Here is a 12,454-nt window from a genome sequence, read left to right as displayed (position 1 = left end):
CCATTTGTGGTACTTCTGGTGAGAATTGTCTTTTTAGCTCTGTGCCTCATTTTTCAAAATAAAATACAATTATTTTGTATTTTGATGTCTAGTTTCTTGAGTTCTTTATATAATTTGGAGATCAGCCTCTGTCTGATGTGCGATTGGTAAAGACCTTTTCCAATTCTGTAGTCTGTCATTTTGTCTTATTGACAGCTTCCTTGCCTTACATAAACTTTTCAGTTTTTGGCGGGCCCATTTATTAATTTTCAATCTCAGTGTCTGTGCTACTGGGGCTATATTTGGGAAGTGGTTTCCTATGCCAATGCGTTCAAGGCTAATTCAGACTTTCTCTTCTATCAGGTTCAGTGTAGACAGAATTATGTTGAGGACTTTGATTCACTTGGACCTGAGTTTTATGCACATTGATAGATATAGATGTATTTGCAATCTTCTACATATTGACATCCAGTTATGTCAGCACCATTTGTTAAAGATGGTTTCAGGCCCCAGAGAAACTAGGTAACAAGGAGTAACCTAAAAGGGATGCATGGATCACTGTGGAAAGGGAAATTAAATGAGATCTCCTAGGTATACTAGGAGTGAGAGGGGAGATAAGCAGGAAGAGAAGGAGGATGAGAATCTGAGGGAATGGGATGGTAGGGGAAGCAGAGAGGAAGAAAAATGAAAGAGGTATCTCAGTAGAGAGAGAAATTATGGAGGTAGGGAGAAATCTGCTACTAGGATTTTGCCAAGTATCCACAAGGATTACCCCAGCTAACACTCCCAGCAATAGTGGAGAAGATGCCTGAACTAGCATACCACTTTAATCAGATTGGTGAATACCCCAACTATCATCATAGAGCTTTATTCCTGTAATTGATAGAACCAGATACAGAACTCCTCATCGAAGCACCAGGCTGAGTACTGGGAACCCAATCAAAGAGATGGTGGCGGGTATGTATAAGCAAGGAAAGTCAAGATCATGATGGAAACAAATGCAGAGACAGTTGAGCCAGACTCATAGAAACTCATGAACTCTAGACCAAGAACTATGGAAACACTGTGGGACTGAACTAGGTCCTCCATATGTGAGAGTCAAATGTGAAGCTTGGACTATGTGCGGGACCACTGGCAGTAGGATAAGGATCTAACGCTTGTGCAAGAGCTAGCTTGTTGGAGCACATTCCCTATGGCAGGATGACATGCTCAGTCTTAGTGCATGTGAGAGGGGCTTGGTCCTGCCCCAACTTAATATGCCAGAATTTGTTGATTCTTCATGGGATCCCTTACCTCTGGGGAGGAGTGTTCAAGGGTGGTCTGGGAGAACTGGGGTTGGAGTGTAAAATGCAAATTAAAGAAATAAATTATAAAAAAAAATAAAAAAATCATAGTGGTTGTATTATTTCGTGTTGATGTTTGGTGACTATTATGTCCTCTCTCTTAAGCCTCAGTTATTGACACTCCCATCCTCAGACAAAGCCAATGTCCCACACATGGTATTCCAGTCCAGTCTGAGGAACCCTGACTGTACCTTCCTAACCTTCAGACTTGGTCCAGGATTTGCATTCTGTGCACACCCCCAGCATGCTCTGTCCACATTAGACCCCCCAAATCAATAACTTACATGTGCCCAGTACTTTTTACAAAAACACAAACAACATGAAAGGTGAATACATTTTCCCTCCACCCCCAAAATCCATCACTCTCATAGAAATCTTCTCCAAGGAGAATTATCTAATGGATCACTGAGTCACAGATCTAAAAGTAGTAATTATGAACATTATCAAAGATTTTAAGGGGTTTAAAGAAACCATAAACTGGTGATTAGCTCTAGAAATATACATTCACTGAAGACAACACTGAAATGAATCAGCAAGCTGAATTTATGTTTATTCATTTATATGTCCTCATAGAAAAATATTTAAATAAGAGGAGGTCATGGATTTGGCAAGGGGCAGACATAGTAGGAATAGGTGGAAAGGTGGTGATGTGATTGTATTTTAATTAAATTAATAAAAATAAATTTTGCCAGTAAAAATAAAAAGAAAGACTGAATAGCTTATGAAATAATGGGATATACAGTGCATGGCTGGAAACACCAGGGGCTGGTAAGACTATGTAAACTTAATGCAATGACTGATGCAGAAGACTGTCAGGCACAGAGGCACAGACACACTACTTTATCCACTGACACTCAAAACAGAGAAGAAAATTGTCAACACAATTAAACATAATGTGTACAGAAAATACAAGGGGTCTCAAATTTCTACAATTGATGAAGCATGAAACCAAAAAGCTGCTAAGCATATCAGATCATTTCTCTGCATATGCTCCTAAGGAAGTTACTAATATATATTGCTTTTCTTTGTATAAGAAGTTTGGGGTAGTGTTGTTCAAGAACGGATTTAGAGATGCATAAAATTAAATAGCAGGGATGAGGTGATTTACCCTGTCACCCTTAGATTCCAGACTCTCCTGACACCCTATTAGCACCATGAAGTAACTGTTGGTTGCATCTTCCCACCCCAAGACATCAGTGTCAGTCGGGGTTTGAGCATTAAGAGTCAGATGCAATCTTCAGGAAAAAGTAAATAATCTTGGAGGGTATGAAAATTTAGGAGAATGATATCATATTTCATTAGATACCATAAATTATTATTCTTTCCTACACTCAAAAGAAAGCAATATTCAATCACCATGCCTAATTATAGAGACTTTGTGGTTGACGTGTATTCTGATTTGAATTAATTATTTTGTCATCATAGACAGGAATATTCATGGGATTTCTCTCAGATCAGTATAAGTTCTCTGGCATCAACTAATGATTGGTGTGAAACAGTTTATGCAAGCAGAGTTATACTGTGCAATTTTTATCTTTTCCTGACTGAATATATTAGGCCATTTTGAACTACTATGGAGTCTTTGTTCTCCATTTCTGACTCAATTTCAGACCAATTCAGTGTCTGTCCATTCATTTCATGAAGGACCCTTAAGCCATTTATTTGAGGATGAATAATGATTGTGATCTTCCCTTTTCTCATCTCTATCACATCTACAAAGAGTGAACTCTATTGTTATTTACAAAACAAATATAGTTATTCAACATATTTTCAGAGAAACACTGGAAATTCTCCTGTCTAATTAGACTTAGTTGTGAAATCCCAAGTCTGTAACACATGCCCTCCACAATGACAGAGGCGTACAAAAGGGAAAAAATAATAATTTCTTGAAGTTACTTGCTGGCATCCCATCCAGTTCCTCATTTTTTGCAACATATCAGGATAAATCACAACCGTGTAAACTATTTTTTAATCCAGCAGCATCCAGCAGCCTAATAATTGGGCACTTGGAATCAGGCACCTTGCAAGAATCACTATAATTGTTTAGCAACAGAACACATTAGGGTACACATGTGAAGAACTCTGTATATACAGTTACCATTTCACTTCTTGGATATTCTTTTACTTTGAGTCTCAAAAATTATAACTAAAGACAAACAAATTCTAGTTTCTTCAATTTAATTTCATTAAAATGATATTGTATATTGTTTATTGTTTTAAATTTTTACTTATTTATTTGGTTTCTTGGAGACAGGGTTTCTCTGTATTGCTTTGGAGCCTGTCTGGAACTAGATCTGTAGACCAGGCTGGTCCTTTACTCATAGCCTCATGTGGAATGGACTCCCAAAGTCCTTTCTTACACCAGGGATAAATACTGATAAATACTGATATACTCCATAAAGTGTGGAGGCCTCCTCACTGACTTTCACGTTCAGGGGTCTGGCTCAGTCCAAGTGGTTAACTTCATTTAAAGAATATAATTTTTGTTTGTTTGTGTGTGTTATGTGTATATACTCATATCTATAGATTATATGTAGTTTGAGTAAACTAAAAAGTAATCTGATTATTGTGGCATTTGCAAACAATTTGAATATTATTTTTTTCCTCCTTCCCTCTTCTCCTGTATTGCTTCTGTCAGGCACAGAGGCACAGGCACACAATTTTATCCATTGACTCTGTCTATATATTTCCATATATATCAAGTCATATGCCAATATGTATGTACACACACACACACACACACACACACACACACACACACACACATATATATATATATATATATATATATACAGATACATGTATAAGTAGACAAGATGGATGGATAGATAGATAGATAGATAGATAGATAGATAGATAGATAGATAGGTAGATAGATAGATAGATAGATAGATAGGTGGATTGTGAGGCTATTTAACTGTTAAGTTGATTATATTTGGAACTAAAACCCCAACATGGCTGGAAACACCCGTGAAGAGTTTTGCTTAATTATATTATTTGAAATGGGATGATCTACTTCTAGTCTGATCTTTGAGGTGGGAAGACAGTCCTTTAATCCACATCTTTTTTTGTTTGTTTGTTTTTCGAGACACGGTTTCTCTGTGTAGCTTTGGAGCCTGACCTGGCACTTGCTCTGGAGACCAGGCTATCCTCCAACTCACAGAGATCTGCCTTCCTCTGCCTCCCGAGTGCTGGGATTAAAGTCGTGCACCACCAATGCCCGGCTAATCCACATGTGTTGATTGGGAAGATCCATATCTAGTATTGCCTACACCTTCTGTAGGCAACCTATATGAAGGATGTGGAAGAAGGAAGTCATGCTCTTTGCCTGCTTGCTCTTTTCCTCACTAGCAATTCCATTCTTTCACTGGTATTAGAGCCTATTTCTTCATGATTCTACTATGTAAGGAATACCAACTGAGGCATTCAGACTCCTGTACTGAGCAACTACTAGATTCTTATACTTTCCATTCATAGGCAGCCAATATTGTATTAGCTGGACCACAGACTGTAAGTCATTCTGATAAGTTCCCTTTATACATACACACACAACACATACAATGTATATAGAATATATGCATATATATTAATTCTATAATTCCCTTGCTGTAGATAACTGGGATATACATAAATATGTATATTATGTGGATAAAAGCATCTCTACAGATCAAACGAGGAGAAAGAAAGAATTTTCATGTGTATGAATTCATTCAGCATGAATATTTTTAAAGTCATTAAAAGAGATTTTCCATGAATTACTTTTGTTATAGGCAAAAATTGGAATTCAGCTGTTTTGAATGTATTCTGTCCTTATTTTAGATGAAAGGCTTTAAGTTATGAGCTGTGGAAATTCATAGACTTATTGAATCCTCAGGTATGGATGCATGTTAGATAATATCTAATCTCACTTCCTAAGTCAGGCATGTATTTTGCCTTTAATACATTTCTCCCCATTGCCCTTCTTGCATTTTCTTCAGTTATTAGAATATCATTTTAAGGCAGGGCACCTCATTTTCTGCAGACTGAACTATGGATTCTCATAGCTGTGACCTATTGATCTTTGTGTTGCTCTGCCTGACTGCCTTTGTCAAGTTTAATCACTCACTCACATGTCAGTGCTCTTGGTGACTAATGATAGCTCATTGTTACCTCCCCTCTGGAGGGGTAAACAGCTGCAGTGGAGGTCCCTCAGTTCTTCCTCTAGCCATGCTTTGCTAACCTTCTTGATATTTAAAAGCCTGCTTTTTGAACATGCCTCGACTACTTTCTTCTTAAATTACAAAATTTTGAATACAACTAAAAAAATAACTTTCTTCCTAACCTACAAAGTAGATATTATCACATTCTTGCTGATTTCAGAGTACTGGTTATCTTACTAACATGTATTCTATTTTCTTTCTTTGGAAATAAGCTAGAAACATCTCTAGATTATTAATAATATGAGATGTTCTTGTAATTTTCATGGTTTGATATTATATTTTAATTGTTTATTTTATATAGTTAAAAGTATATTATATAAGCTTCATTTAATTTTATAAAATATTTATGTGTAACATAAGTAGTGTTGATTTAAGCATGCCTAAATACATAGTTCTGTTTAGTTAGTTATTTAATAACTATATGCATAGTTCTCTTAGTTACATTTTTACAAAAAGAAAATATATTGTCTTAATTGCTACACCGATTCATTGTTTCATATTGACTATTAAGGGAAATGGGAATAAAACTATTTGCATTATATATGCATATATTTTCTAAAAATGATGATTATAAATATTAACATTTGTTTATTTATCCATTGGTAACATATACACATTTTAAATATTTAATATTAATAGAAACTGAAAATTATACTTTTGTGATATATGTGTAAAGGTTTAATTTCCTTACTTCTGTTTGTATCATTGCTTTTAAAAAAATAAGTAAGATTTGATACCCACTCACAAATGAACGTTGACTTTTCTTCAAGGGAGTCTCACTAGAGAAACAAACTACTCTTACTAAATTTTATGCTGGTTGCCCAGCAGTTGATGACCAGCAGAAAACAAACACAACAGCATTTTTGTGGAGATTTCTTGTCTCATAATGTCATGTAAGGGGACAGGGCTTTTACTTTTTAATCTTTTTATTTTTTACTTTCATTTTTTCTCCTTTCTTTCCTTACAGGTCCTTTGCATATATATTATGACTTTTGTTTCTGTGCTTTGATGGGATTCCTGACTGTATGAATGAGTTTTACAACTTCTGTATCTGTTTCTTGTGCTCTCTTCTTTCTGTTTGCTTGTTTTTCCATATCTCAGTCTTGTTTTGTTTTATCTTGTTATACTGTATTTTATTGTTATCCCTTTGGTATATTTCGTTTTATTCTTATTTTATACATTACATCCCAACCACAGTTTTCCTTTTTCTACTCCTTCCAGTTGCCTTTTTTCCTCCCCTCCTCACCCATCCACCCCTCTTCCATTCCCCTTTAAAAAATTAAAAGGGCAGGCCTCCCAGGGTTATCAACCAAATACGGAATATCAAGTTACAATAAGACTAGATAAAAACCCTCACATCAAGGCCGGATGATACAACCAACATGGAGGGAAACAGTCAAAGAGGCAAAAGAGTCAGACATACTCCCATGCACAGTGTTAGGAGTCCCACAAGAATATCAAGCTAACTACCATATTCAGGGAACCTAGCTCAGCCCGATACAAGGTTAGTGTGTCTTGCCTCAGTCTCTGTCATCCCCTAGGACCTCTACGTGGTTGATTCTGTAGCCTGTGTTCTCATAATGATTTTTACCCATCTGGCCCCTGCAATCCTCTTTTACCTCCTTCTAAAGGGTTCTGCTGGATTCTCACAGTGCTTGGCTGTGGGTCTCTGTATCTGCTATCACCAGTCGTTGGATGATGCCTCTCTGGTGACAACTGGGCTAGGCACCAGTGTATGAATATAGCAGAGTATCATTAGGAATCATTTCATTGACATTTTTATTTTCTGTCATGTTGGTTCTAACCTGGGTCTCTGGACTGTCTAAATTCATTGTCAGAAGTGGACTCCCTCTTGTGGTTTAGTCTTCAAGTTAGGTTAGTCATTTCTTGGTCTCCATCATATGTTCCTCACCACCATCGCTACAGCAGATCTTGCAGGCAGGACAAATTGTGGCTTGAAGGTTTTATGGATTGGTTCATATCAAAGTCCCACTGCAAGAAGCCTTGCCTGTTTGGAGAAGATGTCAAGTGGTCCAGCCCCTGTCCATTTACTAGAAGTCTTCATTGGGGTTACTCTTATAGATTCCAGGGTTTTTCACAGCTTTAGGGTTCCACATCCCCACCATAAATGACTCTAATTAGAGCCCTCTCTCCCTGTAATCTCTTTCTTCACCCACACACCTGATCCCTACTTTTTCCAGTCCCACCTTCACACAGTCCCCCTGCAAAGATCTATATTTGCCTTTCTTAGGGAGATCCATATTCCACCTCTTGAACTACCATTTGTTACTTGGACACTCTGGGTCTGTAGGTCGTAGCATGACTATTCTGTACTTAACAGCTAATGTCCAGTTATAAGCGAGTACATACTCTGTATTTCTTTATGGGTTTGGGTTGCTGTAGGGTTTTTTTTCTCTTTTTTTTTCTCCCTAATAGTTACGCAGAAAATCATTCTTACTTATGAATGCCCAGCATTAGCTTTGCTTGTTTACCAGACTGGTGACTACCAAATTGTCATCATAAAACCTTTATCCAGTGACTGATGGGAGCTGAGGCAGAGATATGCAACCAAGCACTAGGCCAAGCTACACAAGTCCAGTGAAAGAGAGGGTGGAGAGACTGAATGATCCTGGTGGATCATGACATTTCACAGAGACAGCTGACCTGAGTTCATGGTAACTCAAATTACTCTGGATCAATAATAGCTAGAGAGCTTGAATGAGACTGAACTAGGTCCTCACCATGTGGGTAAAAATTGTGTGATTTATTCTGTTTGTGGGTCACTGGAAATGGAACCAGGATCTATCCCTGATGCATTGGTTGTTTTTTGGAGTCTGTTTACTGTGGTGGGATGCCTGGGTCACCATTAGTTCAGGTGGGGGGGGGAGCTTCGTCCTGCCTTCACTTGATGTGCCAGGCTTTGTTGACTCCTAATAGGAGTCTTTACCCTTTCTGAAGAGTGGATGTGGGGAGGGGGAACAGAAGGAGTGAAGAGAAGGGGAACTGTCATTCATATGCAAAAAGAATAGAAAATTTAAAATAAAACCCCAATTATCCCATCTACTTTTGCCTCTGGGATTTTTCCTTTTTCTATTTCAATATATCCTTTCTTCCCTTCTTATACCATGTCCAGCTATGTGACTGTGTGGTTGGGTCTGATATTCTCTTCTCTGTTTTTCACTCTCTGCCACATCCTCTTCTATTTATTCTCTCTGTCTGCCAGCCTTGCCTGTGTGGCTCTCCTTCCTAGCTCTTGGCCATTTAAACAAATGCAACATGAAAGAACAGAACACATCTCTGCAACATTAAACAATATTTCACAACATAGAAGAATGTAACACACGTTTAACTAATTTTCTATAAAAGGTTACCATATTCAGAATAATTTTTAGAGTTGCATTTATTTGTTTGCAAATTTCATGATGTTATTTTTTTAAACAGCTCAGTAGTACTCCATCATGTAAATGTACTACATTTTCTTTATTCATTCTTCAGTTGAAGGACATCTAGAGTATTTCCAGGTGCTGAGTATTTGTGTTTTAATGAAAGCAATATATGGGGTGAATCCAGGTGGTAAGGGAATTGGACGAACTAAGAGGAGTAAAGGGAGAGGAACCATAACCAGGATATATTGTGTGAGGGAAAAACAAGGAACTGTCTGAGGACAAGAAGGTCACAAACATGACATTAATTATGTGGTTACCTACAACCAATACACACGAGGACCTTTGTCTGGCCCAGACAAACTTATCCAAAGGGGTTTGGTGGCAAATATGTGTGTGACTCTCATCCTTTTGGATTGCAAAGTGAATATTTTAGCAAAAATCATTCAGTTTGGATAACCCCTGTTTTGGGAGGATTTGCACTCAGCTCCACATTTTCCACTAGTGTGGGTCTCTGCCCTCTCCTGTAGGTCTGATGCAATCAAACCTAAAGGACAGACATTTTGAAGGCCCCAAATCTCCCAGGCTGCTACTATAAATGTGGGTATTTTTCTTTCAATTCTCTTCCTTGTTTTAGGAAAATCAAGGAGAACTAATGATTCATCCACTTTATGTAACATGCAAAAATCTTGTGCCTGGCATCTGTATTTAAAACACTACATCAAATACCAAACTTTGGCATACCAAATACTGGATTTTGTCCCCTCCTTTCACAACAGCATAAAGCCATCAGACATTCTTCTAAGAACACCTCATACTGTGAGGCTGGAGTCACAGTTTTCCTTTTCTTTATCCTACCCAGATGAGGTAATCATAGGTGGAATCATAAGAGATTCTCGAGATCAGAAGTAATGGGTTTGCAAATACAATGTACAAGGAAGTAACTGGTTTTCTACATTCTACAAGGCATTTTCTGTATTCTTGGAACTTTTATTTGGAAGGAAAGGAGGGGAATCAATTTTCAGAGAATTTTTATTTGTTTTTGTTATTGCTTTGTCTTTTTACTTAACAAATTTCTAAAATAATAAACAGCTAACAGATATCAAGCATATGTGTGTGTGTGTGTGTGTGTGTGTGTGTGTGTGTGTGTGTGTGTGTATGTGTGTGTGAATATTTCAGAGTGACAGTGACAAAAATAACTAATTTCTGGATAGGCTTTATTTTTTAATTTTTTATTTTAATTAGAAAGAAGATTATTTTACATGTCAATCCTAGGTCCCTCTCCCTCCCCTCTTCCTCTGCCTCCCAACTAAAACCCTAACTATCCCATACCCTTTCTGCTTCCCAGGGAGAATCTGTAGGGTTTCGTCAGAGTCTGTCATATTCTTTGGGATGGGGCCTAGGCCCACCCCCTTGTGTCTAGGCTCAAGGAGTATCCTCTATGTGGGATGGGCTCCCAAAGCCTATTCCTATGCTAGGGATAAGTACTGATCCACTACAAGGGGCCCCATAGATTTCCTAGGTCTTCTCACTGACACCCACCTTCAGGGAGTCTGGATCAGTCCCATGCTGGTTTCCCAGCTATCAGTCTGGGGACCAAGATCCCTCCCTTTTTCAGGTCAGCTGTTTGTTTCTGTGGGTTTCACCATCATGGTATGGACCCATTTGCTCATCAGTCCTCCTTCTCTGCACCTGGATTTCATTTCAGTTCAAGGTTTAGCTGTGGGTGTCTGCTTCTACTTCCACCAGCTGCTAGATGAAGGCTATAGGATGGCATATAAATTAGTCATCAATCTTATTATCAGGGGAGGGCATTTAAGATAGCCTCTCCTCTGTTGCTTAGATTGTTAATTGGTGTCATCTTTGTATAATATTTATTGTATTAATCAATACAATATTCATCAATAATAATAGAAACTCACATCTTCTTTCTAAACCACAGAAATGAAAGAGCACTGGGTGAGTATTATTATCTCCTTCCTCACACACATGGTCTACAGAAAACTAGTGCCCAGGAAATAAGTATGGACAAGGAAACTAGGTGAAAAATGTGATTCTGCATAAATATTTCATTGATCTAGAAGATAAAGAAGGGTTTTATCATAAATTGAGTCCCAATGTTTCAGCATAATTAATTAACAAGTTCACATCTCTAAACAGAAACATATGGAGTAAATCTCTTAAAGTCAATTATTAAATAAGGGGAAGTAATCAATAGCACCTGAAAACTCAGGCACAGGTCAAGGTTAAATGCAAGAAAAATGGATTTTAAAAAAGCCAAATTTTAAGAATCAAGAAGCAATATATTATGGGCAGGTGACATTATTTATTAATATGTTTATTAGATTATAGGTTTTTCCTTGTATAGACAAAGAGATTTGGTTATTTCTAAGGGACAATACAGGTGAAGAGAGTCCATTCACATCTGGTGCCTCACAATGTGAAAATATTTACTATCCAGAATTCTAAGGAAATAATATGCTATGCGCTATATTCCACAAACTCACTATTCCATATAATGCAAATTGTAAATTTATGGTGTAGTGTTCCCTACCATAGTGAAGATAATTATATTTTGTCACTTGATCTCTAAATTACACATAATGCATTATGGAAACCTACGTGCTATGCCTTCTTCTTTGAAGTACTTTAGTTATACTTGTTTGTTTGTTTGTATATATGCTATTATATATCTTTTGTAGTAGATAATTCTCATTTATGGCTTGGTGTTATAGCTGGAAACTGAGGTTTCTCAATTTGAGCTGAATTTGGTGGGGGAACTGGACTCATAAATGAGAGATCCTACCAAGTAGGGTTTCAAGAATAAATTGTGCCACAAGACAGGCTAAAGAGTGATAGAACTTAAATGCCAAAGTAACATTCCATATCCCCTCCAGCACATTAGAACACATGTTGATGTAAATTATTAAATAATTACTTGACAGATAACACAGAAGTAAGCTATTCTTATAATCTTAAAATATTTTTTGTGTGGTATTTCCAAAGTAGCCATGTAACATCCAGATATAAATAAAATTAATTCATTGTGGAGGTAATCACTTAGAGAGATTCTAAGAGTAAGTGTAGTGACTTTCATAGAGATTATGTATCTTTTTTTCACCAGCCTTGTTGTTGTTGGATTTTCAAAGTAAGTCTTAATAATATTTGCTTCCTTTATTGGTCTTTGATTATGAATTGAATGAATTGATGAAATGGGTAGTCTTGGTTGTCCCCTTGACATCTAGTGAAGAAACCACAACAGTGGGTTTTCCCTAATGAGATTGCCTTTGAGTATGTCTATAGAACAATTTTTCTTGATTGCTTTTAAATGTAGGAGGCACTACCACAAGTATATGGCACGATTCCTAGGCAGGAATGCCTGGACTATATAGCTATGCCTGAGCCAATAGCAAAGTGGTAAACAAAATTATTTGATGGTTTCTTCTTTAGAGACTACCTTGAGTTCTAGTCTTAGCTTAAAAAATGAAAACTGTAATAAATTATTTCTTCCAGGGTAATTTTTGGTGTCATCACAGCAACAAAAAGAGAG

Source organism: Cricetulus griseus, assembly GCF_003668045.3.
Source record: "Cricetulus griseus strain 17A/GY chromosome 1 unlocalized genomic scaffold, alternate assembly CriGri-PICRH-1.0 chr1_1, whole genome shotgun sequence".
Classification (NCBI taxonomy): domain Eukaryota; kingdom Metazoa; phylum Chordata; class Mammalia; order Rodentia; family Cricetidae; genus Cricetulus; species Cricetulus griseus.
This window is presented reverse-complemented; position numbering follows the sequence as displayed.